The 19,616-nt window shown below is 46.1% G+C and overlaps 1 protein-coding gene and 1 long non-coding RNA gene across 5 annotated transcripts in view; one reads left to right on the top strand and one right to left on the bottom strand.

The window, feature by feature from the left end:
- The window catches only part of LOC134740290 (uncharacterized), a 30,154-nt gene extending 10,808 nt beyond the window's left edge, over positions 1 to 19,346 (bottom strand). Inside the window, exons 1-2 of the long non-coding RNA XR_010127667.1 lie at positions 19,234 to 19,346; positions 17,541 to 17,591 (exon numbers count right to left, since the gene is read on the bottom strand). This is a non-coding gene — a long non-coding RNA (uncharacterized LOC134740290). The remainder of the gene's footprint in view (positions 1 to 17,540; positions 17,592 to 19,233) is intronic.
- KIRREL3 (kirre like nephrin family adhesion molecule 3) overlaps positions 1 to 19,616 on the top strand; it is a 592,978-nt gene that overhangs the window by 231,902 nt on the left and 341,460 nt on the right. The gene's annotated exons all lie outside the window — the stretch shown is intronic.

Below are 19,616 nucleotides of genomic sequence, written 5' to 3'. Positions count from 1 at the left end.
TCCTAAGACAGGAGTATTATGTATATCAGTTCATGGAAACCGGAACACCAATTGAAAAAAGAGAAGGCGTCATAATGATGCCTTGGTAGTAAACAATAGTAACTACAGTGGACAGAGCCCTGGGATGGCTAGACAAATGGAAGGAAGAGAGGAAGGACATTATAATTTTGTTCATTCGTGTGAGAAGCATTTATTAAGCACCTACTGTGTCCTAAGATTGATGACAGGTGTTGAGACTATGGACATAAATTTTAAAAGGTTCTGATTCTAAACAGCCTAGCTGGAGATATACACTTAAAAACAATAATTACAGTGCGATGAGAGATGTGTTATAATGATTGGGCAAGATTTTCTGGGAATATAGAAGAAAAGGATTGTGTTGCTTGGGTGAGGCAAGTAGAAAAGGCTGTCAACATACGGAATTGTCTCCCAGGAGGCAATTCTGCAAACAAACAAGGGAGGAAGGGAGACAACAGTTTTCAGGGAGACAGAATGCCCTGTGCTGGGTCACAGAGGAATGAAGGGCTGAATCTTACTGGGTGGCCCACTGGGAGAGCATGGCTGGGACCTGGGTGAGCTGGGAGAGGTGAGATCTGTCGGGGATAAAGCTGTGGGATCTCAAGGAATGTCATGGAGCCTTCCAAACCTTACCAAGGAGTCCAGACTTCCATGTACAGACAACGAGGAGCACCTGAATATGCGTAAGCAAGGGAGCGACATGCTCCATCTTACATTTTTGATCATTCACTCTGGCAGGTATGTAGATTGGCTTATCAGTTTCCAAGACAGGAGACTGGATTTAGCCATCCAGATAAGGGATGATAGGGCTCTAAGCACAGCAGCAATTCTGGGCATGGAAGGCATTTGTTGAGTTTCTGCTGTGTTCCAAGTTCCACACTAGGTGCTCTTACATGTATTACCTTGTGTGTGTGTTCAGAAACAGGTAAACAACTGCATAGCTCATCTTACCAAAACTGAGTACATTTACCTGGTAGACTATAAAATAACAAGAATGACAGCTTTTCCATGCTGGACTTATATAAATGGGTCCTTGAATGGAATGGAAATAGCTTATCATGGTGTTTACACGGGCCCTGCATGATAGCTTTTGTTCATGAAGAGCTAACATAGCACTCTCTGTACATCACTAGTGGGAATGTATGTTGGTACCACCTTTCTGGAGAGCCATGTGATCACACTATTCAAAAGTTGTAACATATGCATTTTTGTTTTCTTCCAGCAGTTTCTATTCTAGAAATTCAAACGAAGGAAAAATCTGGGACGTGTGCAAAGATTTCAGTAAAAGGGTATTTACCGCAGCATTGTTGTTATAGCAAAAACATAAAAGTAATACAAATTCCAACAATTGAGGATTGGCTTAATGCATTATAACACAACCTCATGGCTGCATAGCTTGTAGGCATTAAATGCTATGGTGTGGAAGTGTATTTATGGACACAGAAAGATGTTCCCGCTGATTTAGCCCCTTTTCAAAGATGCAGTCTCAATAAAAATGGGTGATTGCTGTGCAAACACAACTTCAAGACAAATCCCCTGGCCTCCTCTTGCACTAGTTTCCAAAATATTTTTAAGTGAAGAAGCAAGATGTAGAACAACATGTATAATATGATTCCATTTTAATTAAAAAGAAAAAATATGTGCATGTGAATCTCATGAATATACAACCCTAGAAAGGGTGCAGGATATCCACTGAAATGTTTAATGTATTTATCTCTGGGTGGGGAGGTCAGGAGGCTGGCATAATTTTCATTTTGCTCTTTTGGATTGTCTATAGTTTTTCTTTTTTTTTTTTTTTCTACAATGAGCATGTATTTCTCACATACCAGGAAAAGAGAGTAGGGGGAAGCCTTCCCCAGTCCTTGCAACCATGCAGCAGGCTAGTCTGCTCCTTCCTATCGCTTCATTTTTCCAGCCATCCTGCTCAATGGACTCAGTATTTCTATCACCATGGAAGGTACCAGGTATACAAGGATGATTCAACACGGTTCCTGTCTTCAAGGAGCCCACAATCTAACAAGAAGGCAGATCTAGAGCTAAATAGTTACAGCATGGTGAGGAAGTATATTTATGGACATGGAAAGATGTTCACACTGATTTAGCCCCTCTTCAAAGACGCAGATGGTAAACCAGTGATAGAAATATCTACGTGGTTTTATGTGTTCACAAAGGGGTCTGATTTTATCCTGTAGGTGGTAAAAAGTGACTTGCTTTGGGCTGCTAGTTCTGTTCTCCATGAATCATTCCTGTCTTGTCTAACACATGGTGGGGAAAGAGGCCAAATGATAGGATGGAAAGAGCACTGTGCTGGGAGTCAGCTCTGCTCTGGCCTTTTAACTAACCCCGGAATGCTTTGGGTATTTTTTTTAGTAAAACCTCATCATTTGGTGTCCAAGACCCTTCTCTCTCTGGCTCCAACCTACATTTCCAACCTCATCTCTTGCCATTGCCTTCATTAACTCCATGCTCCTGCTTCATACCTGAATTATCACTGTTCCCTAGACCTACCAGGTCCAGTGCTTTGCACATGTTGGTTTCTTCACCTCAGCAGTATTGACATTTGGGGTCAGATAATTCCTGATTGTGGGGGACCATGCTGTGCATTGTAGGATGCCTGCAGCCTCCCTGACCTCCACTTGTTGCATTCAATAGCATCCCTCGGTCATGATAATCAAAAAAATCCCCAGGCATTGCAATCCAGCAATTAGCAAGCAATACACTCCACTGTGCAAGACAGGTCCAGTTTGGTGGCCCTGGACATTCCTATACTACAGTCCTACTGGTTATGCTGTTCCAGGACCCTGTGGAAAGGAGACAGTTTCTCTTCTGACATCTGAGGTTTAGCACAGCTCAAAAATGGCAGTCCTGATATCTCTCAAAAAGCCACATGGGGCATATGTGATTGCAAATCCAAACTTTCAAGACTTTTGGAGGCTTCCCATGGGCATTGGTCTCCTGCACTCCATTTGGACTACCCCAGGCAGGGCCATGAAAGCTGGGACACTTCTGGCTGGCTATGAGCCCCCATCTCTCAGGGCTCCTCTGAAAATGCTCCCTTCCTATGGGAAAGAGCAGCAGGGAGAGGCCTTGGTGAAAGAAGAAATGGTGTTGGTGTTCCATAAGCATTCCCTCTGTTCTCTTTGGATTACCACAAGGTTTTAACAGTTGACTTCTGTGACCCCACAATCCTTGGTTTGTCCCAGAGACTTGTTCAACTAAAGTGTTTCTGCAAGCTTTTGCATCATGCTAGGTCCTATTGCTAGAGAAGGACTCAATCTCTCTTAAGGGACCTGCATTAACCCTACCGACAGCTCTGACTCCTAATAGAGACCTGTCTGCAGCCAGTGTCCTACAGCACCATATCTCTGCTAAGATATATTTTCATGGCATTTGTATATCATTTCATTTGATTCTCACAGCCACCCTGAGAAGGAGGCATCAGCACATTTACCAATAGGAAACTGGTTCAGTGAGGTTTCATGACTTGCGTAAGACAGACCTGAAGCCCAGATGTTTTGACTCTCAGGCTAGTGTTCCCTCCATGGCACCTCAGCAAACTCCACCGGAAACACACATTCCCTTCCAAGTACCCCAGCTCCTCCCTGTTCAAAGAGCATGAATGGAGCCTAAGAGAGAGTAGGGCTGCCCCTGAAAGCAGCCATAGGAGGGAAGCCACCTGCCAACCAGCCTGGACCAGCTTCTAGAGGTCAGGGCTCCAGGCAGAGCTGGCAGAAACTCAGGGATCTCCTGCAGTGAAGGTCACCTCACAATCCCCAGGCCAGTCCTGACGTCCCTCTGGGGGAGCTTCCCCAGGCCCCCACTCTGCTGTCTGAGGAGTGTGGCCCCCGATCCAGGAGCCCCAGCTTGCAGAAAGGACTGTTGTCCATCAGCCTCAGCCATTGTACCTCCCCAAGCCATAGGAGTCAGAGGTCTCAAGGCAGCCTCTTTCCCAGAGTTCTTCAGGCAAAAAGAGCATGGACACTGCCAGTGTGATGTGTGGAAGAGCCCACGCTTGGATTGAGAAGATAAGAATTCAAACCCCAGCTCCACACCCAGCTCAGTTCCCTCATCTATAAAATGCACATAACAGCACTTCCACCTCCAAGATTTGTGTTAGGCTAAAAAATAAAAATTGAAAGAGCACATACATAAGATAATTCCCAGTATGTGGTACAGCAAAGGCATTCTTTTCTTGGGGAGTATTTCTTGAGCACCTACTATGCCCGGGAATGCTAATAGGCCCTAAGGACCCAGCAGCGAGTGAGCCAGGCAGGCCCTGAACAGGGCTGTTCAGACTCATTTAGAAAGATGAACCAGGGGAGCTGGAAAGGAGGGTCACAAATAAGGCCAAGCCTGTTGTCACGGGGATGAAAGGAGAGTAACACTGTCCTGGGACTTATATTTGTCTCACAGGGAGTCCAGATGGGCACCCCCTTCAAGGAGTTACCAGCCTGCATCACCTCTGCAAAGTTTGCTTTATTGGAAGTGTCCATCCTGGCAGGAAAAATATGCAGCCTGATGTTTCACTCAGTGGGACTGGGGAGAATTCTTTTTGCTGTCGGAAACCAGCTTCCAACGCATCTACCTGAATTTTTTAAATCGATCAACTCCTTAAGTGAGCACATCTGGCACACAGCTCCTCATGTTGCCTCCCATGGCTGGCATATTCTTTTACAAATAAACTGGGAGGTGAAAGGCAATGAAGTCTAAGAAGGGGAAACTGTTCTGGGACCTGGGGAGTTCGGTATTTGTTGGGTATTTGCCCCAGCTGCTCAGGAAAACTAAAGCCTAGCAAACAACTGGTTACCGGTTGCATATTGGGGAAGGCTGTTATTATTTTATTAAGACAGACTGCATCTAGGAGTTCTCAGGTACAGCAGGGGTTCATCCTGGAGTGCTGTGGGGTGGAGCAGCTTATAGGCAATGTCCAAGGCTTGTTACAGAGCAGACAGGAGCCGGAGCAGCAACTTTAAAAGTAGAAGCTTGAGGGAATATGAAGCTGGGCTCAGCAGGAGCCAGGCTGTCAGCTTGGTTGCCATTTAGGATGCAGATCCAATTGGTTCAGAAGATGGGTCAGCGTCTCTGTCTCCGAGAGAGCCCTGCCCTGGAGAAACCAACCCAGCCCATGGGCTTAGTTGTCCAAAGGAGAGTTTTTTTCAGCTGGACCTGAGAGAACTTGATGAGAGCCCCTTTTCTCCTCTGCCCTGGGGAAGGCACAGGTCATGTAAATGCAGCGTTTGGGTGCAGAGCATGCAGCCCAAACCCACTCTCAGCCCCACCGTTTGCATACTGCACACTCATGCTGCTCCAGGCCTGGGTGAAAACATGCATGCTGTCCTGGGTCCAGGTGGCCCAGAGCGTGGATGACCAAAGCAAAATTCCATTGAAGTCAAACCAGATCTCACCCATAGCTCTTTGTTTGTTTATCTGAGAACAAAGTCAAAGGCCAAGGAGGCCCCACTCTCCTGCCATGGGGGAACCAGTGTGCAAGCTCTAGGGACCTACTAGAGGGTACAGAGGTGGCCTCCACAGTGGACTCAGAGTTCTTTCCCCCTTCTTCTGCAATGAGGGGTTTCTTCTTAGGGCCTATTTTCCTGCAGGGTTAGAGTTAGGTTTTAGAGCCCTTTTCCTTAACCCTCTTCTCTACTTCCTATCTCAATTCATTTTTTTTTTTTTAAAAAAAAGCTTTACTCCCTACTTCTTTATGTTGACATGAAGATTAAATACAAGCTCCTACATGCAAGTATCCAACAGAGTGGCAGCCACGAAGAGGTATTTCTACTCCCTCCTTTTCTTCAGCCCTTGACGTTCACTCACTTTACCCCAGGGACCCCATCACTTTTTTCTCCAGCTGGAGACTCTTACCCTGTCCCTGGCCTTGTTCCTATTTGATAAGATATTCAATAGGAAAAAAGAGTAAACACCTCCCTGGGGTGTGTTCTGCTACTTGCACTTTTAAAAGTCCCAGAAGTATTCAAATAATTTGGAATCACATTCTGTTTTTACATTTCATCTATGCATCAGTCACTAAACACTATCTGCCAGATTCAGTATTTGGGGCTGCGATAATAGAGATAAATAATATATGTGGGCCCCAGCCTCCAAGGAGCTCACAGGAAAACACACACAAACACACACACACATACAGCTTGATGTTCTTCCTACGGCAGAAGCTAGTGTGCTCCCTGTAAGGAGATCATTATTCCCACGTCTCTGTGATCTAGGATCTAGACCCAGCTCTAGCACTCTTTGGCTTTGAATTAGTCAGGATTCTTCAGAGAAACAGAACCAACAGGAAGCGATATATAGAGAAAGACAGATTTATTTTAAGGGACTGGCTCACACAACGATTGAGACTGGTAAGTCCAAAATCTGCAGGGTTGGCTGTCAGACCTGAGGCCCAGGAAGGAGTCCACATTGCAATTCAAGTCAAGAGGTCATCTGCTGGAGAGTTTCTTCTTGCTCGGGTGAGGCCAGCCTTTTGTTCCACTCTGGCCCTGAACTGATAGGACAAAGCCCACCCACACTCTATTGACTTCACTCAGTCCCCTGATTCAAAAGTGTTAACCTCATCCTGAAACACCTTCACAGAAACATCCAGAATGTTTGACAAAATATCTGGGCACCATGTCCCAGCCAAGTTGACACAAAAAATTAATCATCACAGACCTATAAAATCAATGGATTAAAGTGCAGTGATTTTGAAGATTCCCTCATTCCCAGTATTTTAGGAGCTAATGGCTCTGGTCAACAACAGTCTTTTCCTTTAGGAACTGTTTGGAGAACCATGATACCTTTAGTGGCTTTCAGAAGATCACTGATGTCACCAAATGTTTCCATAGCTTTCTCACCCCTACCTTAGTCCAGATGACAGAACCCCAGGACCTCAGTCCTGATGTCCATAAGAATCACTAGGGAGCTTCTTGGCCAAGCAGGTTTCTGGCCAAACTGTGAAGATCCAGATGCAGTAGGTATGGTGCTGGCATTAGGGGCAAAGGCTCAAAACCAAGGAATCAGAGGAAGAAACCCCTCAGGGCAGGAGGAAGCAGAAGGCACCAGGACGGCACCCCCAGAGGCTGCAGTGACTTCCCTGGTGGCCTGTGGCCTCTCCAGAGCTTTCAAGGCTGAGGCAGTTAGGGGGTGGACATGAGTACCAGGAGAGGGATGCTTTTTGACAAACATGAGTTAGCAACTTGTCACTTGCCTTTGCTCTTTCCTGCCCACCTTGATTCTGCTCACCTGCCCTTCCCACCCTGTGAGCCACATTGACTGACTCCGGAGGTGAAACACACATGTCACACACATGCCATTTCAGGTCATCAGAATAGCAGAGTTGTCAAAAGCTGTTAGAAGCCGAGCGGCTGAAGCATCCTCCTCCCAAACGTCCCCCTCAAATTATAAGCCATCCCCGCACCACGTGGTGCCGCTGAACCCGGCGTTCCACCTGCATACCTGTCGCTTGCTGTCTCTGTCCCTGAACCAGTCTTAGCTGCCTTGAATTTAAGAGTCTGGTCTTACAAACATTAACCCAAAAAATATTGACATTCTTCCTCAACTCCCCTACCCAAATCTTAGCACTGTTCTTTCTGATTTGTAGTGCATCCTCCCTCCCAACTAACACTTGGAGAATTCAGCAAAACCATATGAACCCGCTCAGGTTTAGGAATCTAGAACAGACCAGAGCTAAGACATTACTGAGAGCCTACACTGGTTCTTCTGCCCTGAGAATGAGCTGGCACCTCTTAGTGCTTTAGAGCCCTGACAGGTGGAAAGGTCGTGGTTTCCCGACAGTGCCTCCCCTCCTCTACCTCAGACAGAAAGCAGGAGGAGATGAGGCATTTAGGAAAGCTGGACTGCATTCAAGGGCATTAGCATCTAGCCAAGGCAAGAGGACGTCGTCTTCTATTGCTGCATGCTCAGCCTGTCAACAAAGGAATTGCAGAGATGAACTTCAGATCTCTATTTCAGGGTAGATGTCTGCAAGATACCATTCATGCCTACCTGGTTTAGCCAGTGCCAAATCTGTGGCTTCACATGAAAACGTTTTTTTAATAAAGATGTTGGTTGATCATCAGATAATCTTGTATTGGTCACTTCCAGCGATTCATTACCACCAGTAGAAGCCGGTCATTCATTCAGCAAATATTTATTAACTGCCCATGGATAGAGATCAGGAGAAGCATTGCTAATACAGTGCTGAATGTGAAAGACAGTGTCTCCCTGCCCTGGTAAAACTATTTCGGTTGGTGCAAAAGTAATTGCAGGTTTTGCCGTTACTTTTAATGGCAAAAATTGTGATTATTTTTGCACCAATCTATATGGCAAAGCAAAAAAAGATGCAAAGAAATTATCCGATAAATGGATAATTAATAACAGCTTTAAATACCATGAAGGAGATTCCAGGCAGGGCACAGTGCAGGGAGCATTGTAGAGTGGAAAGGAATATGGGCTCTGTAAGCAGGTATTTCAAAGTTCAAACCTCATGTCTGTTAACTGGAACCAAGCAGGTCATTTAACCACTCTAAGCCTCAGTTTCCTCATCTGTTTAAAAAAAAAAAACAGTAAAGGAATAAAATTCCCTTCCTTGCCAGGCTATTTAGGGACGCACTGAAACAATGATTGTAAAAGCAGCTAACACAAGGCTTGGTATACTCTTTAATAAATGATCACTCTGGCCAGAGGTGGTAGCTCATGCCTGTAATCCCAGCACTTTGGGATGCCAAGGCGAGCAGATCACCCTGAGGTCAGGAGTTCAAAACCAGCCCGGTCAACATGGCAAAACTCCATCTCTACTAAAAATACAAAAATTAGCCAGGCATGGTGGCAAGCACCTGTAATCCCAGCTACTCAGGAGGCTGAGGCAGGAAAATCACTTGAACCTGGGAGGCGGAGTTTGCAGTGAGCCGAGATAGCACCACTCCACTCCAGCCTGGGTGACAGAGTGAGATTCTGTCTCAAAAGAAAATAAATAAATAAGTAAATGCTCGTTCCTCTTTCTGCCCCTTCAATCTTCAATGAGTGCTGATTTTCAGTTCCCTTCCCTGCTCTGGGGCTCCATATGAAGCCAAGGAAAGGGCTTGAGGAAGAAGTCAAAGTGAGTCTTCTTCAAATGCCATCTTTGAGGATGAGGTCTGAGGGTCACAGACTGAAGTTGAGGGAGTGTCTCTGTGCAGAGTGTCTGAGTGGAAATATCAGGTCACTCAAAACCTGTGCATAACGGCCGCCTCCGTAATTACTTGCAACAAGAGGCACGATGTGCTTCGCCTTCCGTTTTACAACCATCAAGGCGTTTTTAAAAAGATTCTGTTAATTGCCATTTGCAGACAATTATTATCTGTTCAGAATCCCCTGGTGCAAATGAATCACACCATACATCCTGTCTGAGCTCTCTCAACCCACTCACTGACCCCCAGTGTTGCTGCTACTGTAGTGACAGCAACAGTGACTGACTGGCAGGAAAGGGGCAGAAGTCTTGGGGGCCAACCAGAAGACTTTTGCGGGTGTCTGTAGGTCAGGGTGAAAATCAATTTATGATCTCTCTGAGGCGTATTTAAGGCAAGACAAGAGAAAGGATGTGAACAGGTTGATTCTGCTTGCAACTGAAGAAGCAAGGGGAGGTGGGCCCTTGACAAGCAGGAAGCAGGGAGGCTCCCCCAAATTCCCCCTCAACTCAGGCTTCCCACTGGACTGCTCGATGCCTGTTCTCAGTTGAACTGCAGTTTAGCTGGACTCAGAAGGCTTGGAATTGGTGGAGAAAAGAGGCTTCACACACCTACCCAGAGCCCAACCAGGATATTTTAATGGGATCTGCACATCCGCCCATACAGGGATCTGGGAAAAGCAACTGTAATCAACAGCTAATATCCACAGAGCTCTAGCTATGTGCCCAACACTCTGCCAAGCCAACCCCCCTGGGTATGTCTTATTACCTTTATCTTATAAATGAGGAAATCAAGACTCAGAGAGGTTGAGCAGGTTGCTCAAGATCCTACACCTCATCAGGGCCAATATTCAGACCCATATCCACATCGTCTGATTCCAGAACCTCAGCTGGAAACCACTGCACCCTCCGCCTTGCCCCTGGAAGCTGTAAGACGTGAGCTCACCGAGGACAAATGTCTGCTTGTTTGTCCTTCACAGGGCCTAGCACTGTGCAGGATATTCAGAAATCATTTAATTAAAAGTTGCTACATGAAGGAAGGAAGGCTTGAAAGAGAGGATTGAGAAATCTGTCCATGCATTCAGTGGTAAATGAAAATATGCAAAAGGCATGAATATCATATGCAAATCAATACCTATCATTCTAATTAACTATTAGACAGAAGACAGGAGTGCATGGTTTTCACGGGGGGTGGGCCCCTCTTCTTGACGGCAATGTCTATCCAATAATGTTTCATGTTGACTTGGACAGATATTGCAGGATTTGTGAGACTCTGGCCTCTCTTTATCACCAAAATTCTATCCATCCTTCAAGATTTGCTTCCACAGAGCCTACCCTGACTACTGGCCCTTATTAAATCTATGAAGCCCCTACCATGTTGCAGGCTACTCGCTAGGGAGGACACATAAGCAGGTAATGGCAACGTATTACACCGTGTGCCATATTAGAGATGTGTTAAAAGCGTAGGAGCAAGGGAAAGCAGTGACTGGCAGAGATGGGACCTGTGGGAAGAGGGGAAGCCTCATAGAGGAAGAGATACCTGACTTAGAGCTCAAAGGCCCCGAGGAGTCTGACAGGTAAACAAGATGCGGAAAGGAGACCCCAGGGGACAGCCTATGCAGAGGCACGGAAATGTGCTGCGGAAATGTGTATTTGGGAAACTACAAGTTGTGATCATGTAAAAAGTGTTGAGACACAAAGCGGATCATGTTACTTCTCTGCTTACAACACTTCACCGGCTCCCACGCGTGTGGGAAGCAACATCGCCTTCTTGCCATGGCTCTCGTGCTCCATGGAGCTCTATGTCTGGTCTCCGCCGACTGCCCAGACATCCTGCCATACCAACTTCCCCCAGGACCATCAAGCTCAGCCACAGTGACCTTCCTTCTGTTCCTGAAGGCACCTGGCTCATTCTCACCTTAGGGCCTTTGCACTTGCTGTTCCAGCTGCTTGGAACTCTCTTTCTCATTTTGAGGGATGGGCTCTCCTATGCAGGTCTTAGCCCAAAGGTCACATCCTCCAAGAGTCCATCCTGACTACCCCATCCAAAGTAGTCCTCCAACCCACCTCCAGTCCCTGTCTAGCTCATGCCCCTGTCTTTCTTTCTCCCTTGCACTTCTGACTGTTGGAATCTGTCTTGTGTATGTCTAGTCTTTACATTGTCTGTCTCTTCAACACACACTAAACCAAGGATCTCATAAACCAAGTTCATAAGATCCTTGGTCTGCCTGACTGATTCATAGGCATTTCCAGACCTGGGACATGCAGCGCCTGCATGCAATGAGCACTCAGTATTTGTGGGATAAGTGGATGGATGGATGGATGGATTGGATGGATGGATGGATGGATGGATGGATGGATGGATGGATGGATGGATGGATTGGATGGATGGATGGATGGATGGATGGATGGATGGATGGATGGATGGATGGATGGATAGATGGATGAATGGACAGATGGATGAAATAATGAATGACAGTTGCCATAAATGGCTGCTAAGAGGAATCATAAAATTTTGAGGATGAAGAGACATTTCAGAAGCAGAACACAGGGCTTTGGATGTCATGAAGATTGTTTGGACTTTACCCTATGGTAGCTGATGGGGACATTAGAGAAATTATCATTCCTACCAGACAATTTAGCATTTGATTATCTCTTGCCTTGCACTGGCTTCTGACAATTTCTTATGCTTGAACCTTATCTCACCAATCAAACTGTCAGCCACATAGCATTAACAAATTCTTGCAGAGAATTCTATGTAGTGTTTCAATGTCCATTATTTTACTGGGTTCTTATGGCAAGTTTCCTCTTTCAGCCATCTCTAGCACCAGGCTGAACATACATAGATTCTCAATAGATATCCGCTGACTGATTGAATGTCTGAGGGGTTCCTTAAAAGAGCAAAAGGAAGGAAACTAACATGTATCAGCACTACAATGACCTGAACCCTGGGCTAGGTGCTTCACATATTCAGTCCCTACAGTGGCATATACAGCGTATGTCGTTATACACAGTGTATATCATTATACACAGCCAACAAGCAACAGGGCCAGGGTTTAAAACTAACGCTCAGGGCTCTTTCTGCTGTTCCCTGCTGCCCTGGAATCAGTTGTCATCTACATTCCCGGCTTTAGGAGTCCCTGGGAGTGTCTGTCCCAGAAGCTGACTCGGTAGCCACAACTGAGGCAAGAGCTCAGGGTGGGGGTCTCCCTCAGGTTTCTATAGCTTGATCACCACTGACATGAGTTCTGCCTCTTGTCCCAGCATGCTACCAGCTCCCTCCTGTCAGATTTGGTAGAAAATGCCCTCCGCCTTTCCAAGAGCTCCTCTGACCCTTGGGCCAGATGTCAGGTAGGAAAAGCACTGGGTGGGAGGCTGATTCCCAGGCTTGCTCTCTTCTTGTGTATTAGTGTAAACTACTGGTCCTTTTGTCTCCCAGTCTTTGCACTGATATGCTTTCACACTCAGCAGGAGCTCTGGGGGTCTCTGGGCCAGGCATATCTCTTTGTCACATTAAATCAGCCCTGTACCTCTCATGTTGAAGGCCCTCTTACCCACAAAGAGCCACCAAAAGCCTCAATGCAGAGTCTCTACTCTATGTGCCTAGACCAGGCTCTTGTGGTCAAACATGACTAGCCCTTTGTAATACACCCCAGCCCTCTGTGCCTCACTTTGCCCATATGCAAGACAGAGCAATCTCTTTCTCTTACCTCCACAAGGGAGCCCTAGGGACTAATTACTGTAAGCAAATCACTTTAACTATCACAATTAACAACAGCACTTTATGATCCCCAGTCAGAAAGATGATCATTAAGTTTTGCAACACCCGCCTCCCCCAGGCCAAGGCAGAAAAGTTAATTCTGTAAGTGCCTATTGAGATTATCAAAGCCCCAGAAAAGAACTTCCGTGTGTACACTCCCCATTTGGGGAAATGGTAATGGAATGATACTACTGGCGCCACCGTGAGGCACAATAATCTCTTTTGGATGGTTCCCCAAGACCCAGAAGATACCACCACATGCCCTGGAAACCTGTTTGCCGAGTTAGCAACACACGGTTGTGTGCTCACTTACCTTTTTAATAGAATAAAAGAGAAAGAAAAGGGACATTGACATATCTAGGGAGGAGAAAAGAGAGAAGAAGCAAAATAGCAGAAGATTCTAACTCTGCCCCTCTCTCCCCAAGTTTTTTCTTCTCCATGTAGGAGTGAGTGTTCTAATTCTGCAAAGCTGTCATTACCGTAATGGGTTTGGCAGGACCGTATTATAGCACCAAGGCTGTCAGGAATGGATGACATGCTGTCTGTTATGGGCTCCTACTGTTCTCAGCCAACCGAGGGCCAGGAAGACGAGGAGAAGAGAGGGGAGGAGAGAGATAGAGACTCCAGTTAGTGTGGGCATCCTAAGAGATGATTGTTTTAGCTCACTCACAACATTAGAGATGAAACGATACTAGATGCCATCCCAGGAGGGCTGGCAAAAGCAGTGAGTTATGGGAATTTAGAAGTAAACAGCAAAGCAAGGAGGTGAATTTGCTCAGCTAAGATCATTCTCCCAGCATGCCCAAGTTCAGGTAGCTGCTGATGGATTCTGCAACATAAAGTTACAGTGGAAATTGTAGAGCACTTCATTATGGGGCGGGAGGGGAAGGGAGGGGCTTCCTTGCCCAGGTAGCAAATTGGGGTAGGGGGGAAGGATTTAACTAGAAAAAGAAATGGTGAGCTTGAACCTAGTTAGAGTGCCTGGCTGTCATCATTTCTTCACCTTTCAGCTAGGCTACAGGAGCCAGGAACAATTAATCCGCCTGAGGAGTGCGTTATGTTTGACTCTCCTGGCTGAGGTCAGCTTTGTTGCGGGGTTGCTTCTTCGAAAACTGCCTGACTCCCTTTGCCTGGCCTTCGACCTTATTAAAGGGAGACAGTGAAGAAAATTATAGTATTGCCCTCTTACTGGAGCCCGAAGGAAAGGGGCTTTCTTAAATAAAATAACTGTAGCAGTAAATAATGGTGACCCAGCAATTATCAGAACACTGTTTATTCCACAGCTAAATGCAGGAGCCACAGACCTGTTGAGATAAAGCATTATGAACACCTATAATAAGGAAGATTAAAAGCCGTATGCTCTGAGAGGATTGGTCGAGCAGGCATGGCAGTGGGTTGCTGGTTTTGTTTTAGATGTCTCCCCACACACATATCTCGATCCTCAGGAGGACCGGCCAGGTGTGGGCACCGGCAGAGGACTCTTCATTGTTGTCTCATTAACATATGCAGTGCCTGTGGCCGGGAGAGATACTGGTGAATGGGAAAAGAACACAGAGGCTTAGCTCTGTGGTGTTGGGGTGAGGGTTTGACTCTTATGTGTAGATAAGCTTGAAGACAATTTTGACAAGATTCTTCTTATTTCCACTTAAGAAGGTTGCTCATTGTCATGGTCTCCATTTTAAAGATGAGGAAACTGATATTTAGTCAATGAAAATAACTGGCAGAGCCATGGGGTATAGTTGGGCCAGGGTATTCGGTGACCATCAGGGGCTTCTCAGTTACCATTCTGCAACCACAGATGGCTTGAAGATTCCAGAAACTCTTTGTTACTCCCTGATCTCCAGTAAATGGTCTCCTGTCCAGCTCTAGGAATGTCATGATTGCCTGCTTTGTATTCTCTAAGCTGATACCTTTTACTTTTTCACCTGTATACTATTTGTACCCTCAAAAGTTTCCAAAATATAGCAAATAACCCTTGCACTTGAAAAACCAGAGCTTGAGATATTGACATAAGTGACACATAGGTGGTTCATTGAAGAGGATCCAGGCCGAGAGTAGAGGACTCCTGCCAAAGGCCTAGTCCAAAGGAGAGCTGCCCCTCTGAGTTCTGAAGTTGGACTGTGAAAATAGCCATGTTTATAGGGCCCCGGAGGCTTACGGCACAGGCCCTAAGAAGCTGGACAGTATGTTCCACTCATGTGTGCAATAACATAAAAGCAGCATTCAGAGCCTACACTGAGAGAGTTTGCACGTGCCCACATGTGCATGTGCTAACCAAAGATTAACTAAACTGTAACTCATACAATGAGCAGGGAATTGTTTTGGGGATTGAGATCCAGTTGTTACTGGAGCAGTAAGAGCTGCCAGGAACCTCATGAGGCAGCCGCGGGTGCAGCAAAGAAGGAGGTTGAGCATCAGAGGTGCATATGATAAAAGATCCTCACTGCTTCTGGAAATGGTGTTTCTCTGCGAAGTCAATCTTGAACCACACAGCCCCGAATCCACACTGCCACCTATCTGTAGGACAGAAATGTGTAGCTTCCATTTGATGCAGGAGCCAGCCCAATGCTGTCATTTTTTTTTCCCATCTGTACCTAGCTAAGAAAGAGGTGGCGAGAGGCAGGGCGCCTGACAGAATGGACATTTGCCAAGATAGTGGGTGCTGCCATGGGCCCATTGACCAGAGCAACCTGCTGTCTGATGCCTTTCCAGGAAAAACTGAGTTATGTTTCATTTTGCCCCAGGGTATGTGGGTGAGTGGGTTAGACAGGGGAAAAGTTAGCATTTCATTCATTCTGGTCTGAATGTCTTTTAAAACTCAAATGGCATGCATAATCTTCCCCTTAATTAGAGCTTCTGAAATATCACTGGGCATCTGTATAACCCACGTTTCCTTGCCCTCTACAAAGAAGGAATGATGGGAGAACTTTGCTGTGGATGGGGAGGGGAATGCAGAGTTGTGGGGGAAAAAGATACAGGAAAAGAGAGGAAAAATTCAGGGGGCAGAAGGTAAGAGAGTGGGAATGTCAACTGAAAACTAAGTAGGATACTTAATGAGACAGACTGCTGTTTTCAAAGTAGGAAAGGAGAGGGGACACCAGGGAAGCTAGAATTTACTCAGTGCCTACCATGTGTCAAGTGCTTTGTGGACAAGCTTTCCCTACATTTGAGAGGGGTGTTTCTATTGTCCCCATTTCACAAGTGAGAAAACAAAGGCTCAAAAGTGTGGGAACTCATTGAAGGTCATGCAGCAAGTATGGGGAAGATAGATTTCAAACCCGCGCTGGCCCCACTGGCCATTGCCTACCTCCCACCTACTCTCACTGGGCCTTGGTCCCTCAGCCTGGGCACATTTCTTGGGTAACTTGTTCCCACAGATTCTGTGTGTTCGGGTGTCATGTGGCCCCAGAGAGACTAGAATTCTCAAAAGAAGGACCTCACCATCAGTCCCCTTTTTAACACTTCCCACCCACTGCACCCTCATGCCCTCTCCCTGCTCCTCTCCCCCGCACCAGAGCACTGTTGGGTGCTGAGCAGATGGAGGAAGTGAGGGGCACTGCCCTGCCCAGCCCTTGGCACAGATGTGGACTCTTGTTTTATGTATCAAAAGTGGCACCTCAGCCATGAGGCTGGTCATGGAATTGTCACATCACAGAACGCCGACATTGGGAGATGTTCCAGAAATCATCTCATCTAGCCCCTCATTTTGCTCAGGGAGAAGAGGAGTTGTTCAAGATCACATAGCTTGTTGACAACACAGCCAGAATCTGCTCTCAAACCCGGTCCTGCACTCTTCTCTCAATGCCAGACTAGGATAGGAATGTGTTTGGAAGTTGGAGCAATACTCCTGGGCATAGCCCCTCTCTACCTACCTAGTTGTGCCCTCAAAGTTGAATCCCAAGAGCTCTGAGGATGGGTAGCCTCTGAGAGTGCAGCCCCACAACTGTCAGCCACAACCAAAGGGAAAAGAAACAAAGGAGAAATTTGGGGTCAAGCATGAGTTGCAGATGCTATTGCAAAAGATGGTCCCAAATTCAATAGAGTTTTGCTCGAGATCCCACTTGGCATTAAGCCACAGATAGCCTGCCAGGCAGGTTGACGAAAGAGACTGTGACATGAGTCTATGCTCTCAGGCATTCCACTGAAGATCTCCAGAGCAAAGGTCTCCATTGAGGGCCATGTGACAAAGGCTCAACTTAACAACGTTGAAACCAGAAAAGACCTTATTGCTCTGTCACTAGCATCAAGAGATACACAGAAGAGAATAATTTCCATCTCTGAGTCCACAAGGGTTGCTCCAGCTCCCACTGTTGTGACCAGATTCTGATCAACGGGGAGGTGAGAAACAGATGGGAAAGGCTTCATCTGGAAGTTTTACACAGCCCTTCTGCTCACCTCCTATTGGCCAAGACTTGATCACATAGCGGCAAGGGAGGCTGAGGAATGAAGTGCCTTTTCTGAGCAGTCTTATTTTCTACTAATATTTAACAATACCTAAAGAAGAGTAGAAGAATGCATTTTAAAGAACAGCTAAGAATTTTCGTCTCAGTTGGCACTAGTTCTAAGAAATGTTTCACATCTGCTTTGGGTACCTAACCTTACCTGGTTTTGTAGTCAACTGGTCTTGCCTCAGAATAGCACTCACCAGGGCATCTGCAAAAGGAAAGATGAGTAAGCCAAGGTGAACAAACAGGAGACCAGATCTTATTTATTTATTTATTTATTTATTTATTTATTTATTTATTTATTTATGACAGTCTCACTCTGTCACCCAAGCTGGAGTGCAATGCTGTGACCTCAGCTCACTGCAACCTCCACCTCCAGGGTTCAATGATTCTCATGCCTCAACATGCAACTGGTGGTAGCCAGTTGCACACCACCATCCCCAGCTAACTTTTGTATTTTTAGTAGAGATAGGGTTTCACCATGTTGGCCAGGCCAGGCTTCAACTCCTGACCTCAGGTGATCTGCCCCGCTCAGTCTCCCAAAGTGTTGAGATTACAGGCGTGAGCCACCTCACCCAGCCTAAACTACATTTAATTATACGAAATTCACAACTAGATATCAGAAAATGAGATTGAAAGCAGGGAGCAGCTTCCTAAGGAGACTTCTTCCCAAGAAGTTCATAGGAATGAAGATAAAACCAAGACAAACTAGTGCAGCTCATAACTCTTCTCTAGCCCCCAGGGGCTGAGTGGGGCCCACTGGTCTACTTCATAAGATCTGGTGAGATACATAAACTACACCATAATCACATTTCTACAAGATTCCTTAGAAGAAAGAGTAACTATGTCTCAAAGTAATAACAGTGTAACCATATAATCTGTCCTTTGAGTTAGGCATGCATTTAGCTTCCAAATCCTCTTCCTGTTTACTAATCTTGACACTTCCCAGCATTTACATTGCACTGTCAACTGTTAACCGTGCCTTGAAGGAGAAAGGAGCAGGGCTGGGACTGGGGTTGTCTTGCTCCTCCTCAGTGATGAGGCAGGAAGAATGGACTCTGGACACTGCCCTTTCCTGGGGACAAGCAGGCAAGTTGCCATGCATCACAGGCCCCAACGAGTAGGAAACTCCTGAGAAGCCAACTCATCACAGTCCCCTCTGGTGAGCCCCCAGGGAGGTTTGTGAATACCTTCGCCTGGGCAGAGTGCAGGGGCCTGACAACCTGACCACCATTCCTTTCCCACTGGGTCTTGCAGGGTCCCGAGTCCCTGCCAACACCATATCTTCCCAGTGTTTCCATTCTTCTCAGAATGATCAAGACAGGTATTCCAAGCCCTAGTAGATTCTTCAGAAGAAGCAGGTAGGAGGAAGTGGGCCACCTCCACACCCATTCCATATATCCTCCATGGTCCAGCAGCAAAGAATGCATAGAGCAACTGGGCTTCATCTTCCCTCTTTCATTTATGTTTAACGGTATCTGTCCTGGAGGGTGTCAGTGGATAACAGAATAAAGCCTTCCCTAACCACTCCAGACCAGAGTGATTACCCTCCATTAATGATAATTCCTAAAATATGCATTGCAACTTTCCAGCCTATAAAGTGTGTTTCCACATCCACTGTTTCTCAGAATCCTTAAAACAATCCTATCAATAGGTATTATTTTTCCCATTCTATCGACAAGCAAACTGAGACTGAGAGACAGAAGCGGTTTGCCCAAGGTCACATAGCTGATAAGTGATGGAGCTAAGACTGGAATCATAATGGTCTGACTTCAAGGTCTAGACTGCTTCCAGTATATCACAACAGCCTCTCAACTCCTGCAGATCCTGAATAGAGCTCTCCCACTTACCCGTGTCCTGCTCTGTGATGGTGCTTCGGTAGAGTCTTAGGTGTGTATTTAATTCCTCCAACTCTTGTGCAAGCTCAATGAGAACAGGGACTGACTCTTCTTCGGTATTTCTCTGGATCTCTCCAGCAACAAGCTCGAGATTGACCATGAAGGAGCCTCTCAGAAATGAATGGGGTATTTGTGGATGTTCCCTAGAAATGCAAACTGAAAAGACCAAGCTAGGTGAAACATTCTGAAGTGAGACAGCAGTTAGGCTGAGCATAGAAGGCTCCTCTCTCTATGAGTTCTCAACTCTACTCCCACTGCTAGAGCTCTGTTTGAAATATATTTGATGATCTAGGTATCTCAGTAGGGCAGCAATGAACAATAAATAGGAATCATGA

This window comes from Pongo pygmaeus, chromosome 9, assembly GCF_028885625.2.
Source record: "Pongo pygmaeus isolate AG05252 chromosome 9, NHGRI_mPonPyg2-v2.0_pri, whole genome shotgun sequence".
Classification (NCBI taxonomy): domain Eukaryota; kingdom Metazoa; phylum Chordata; class Mammalia; order Primates; family Hominidae; genus Pongo; species Pongo pygmaeus.
This window is presented reverse-complemented; position numbering and strand designations above follow the sequence as displayed.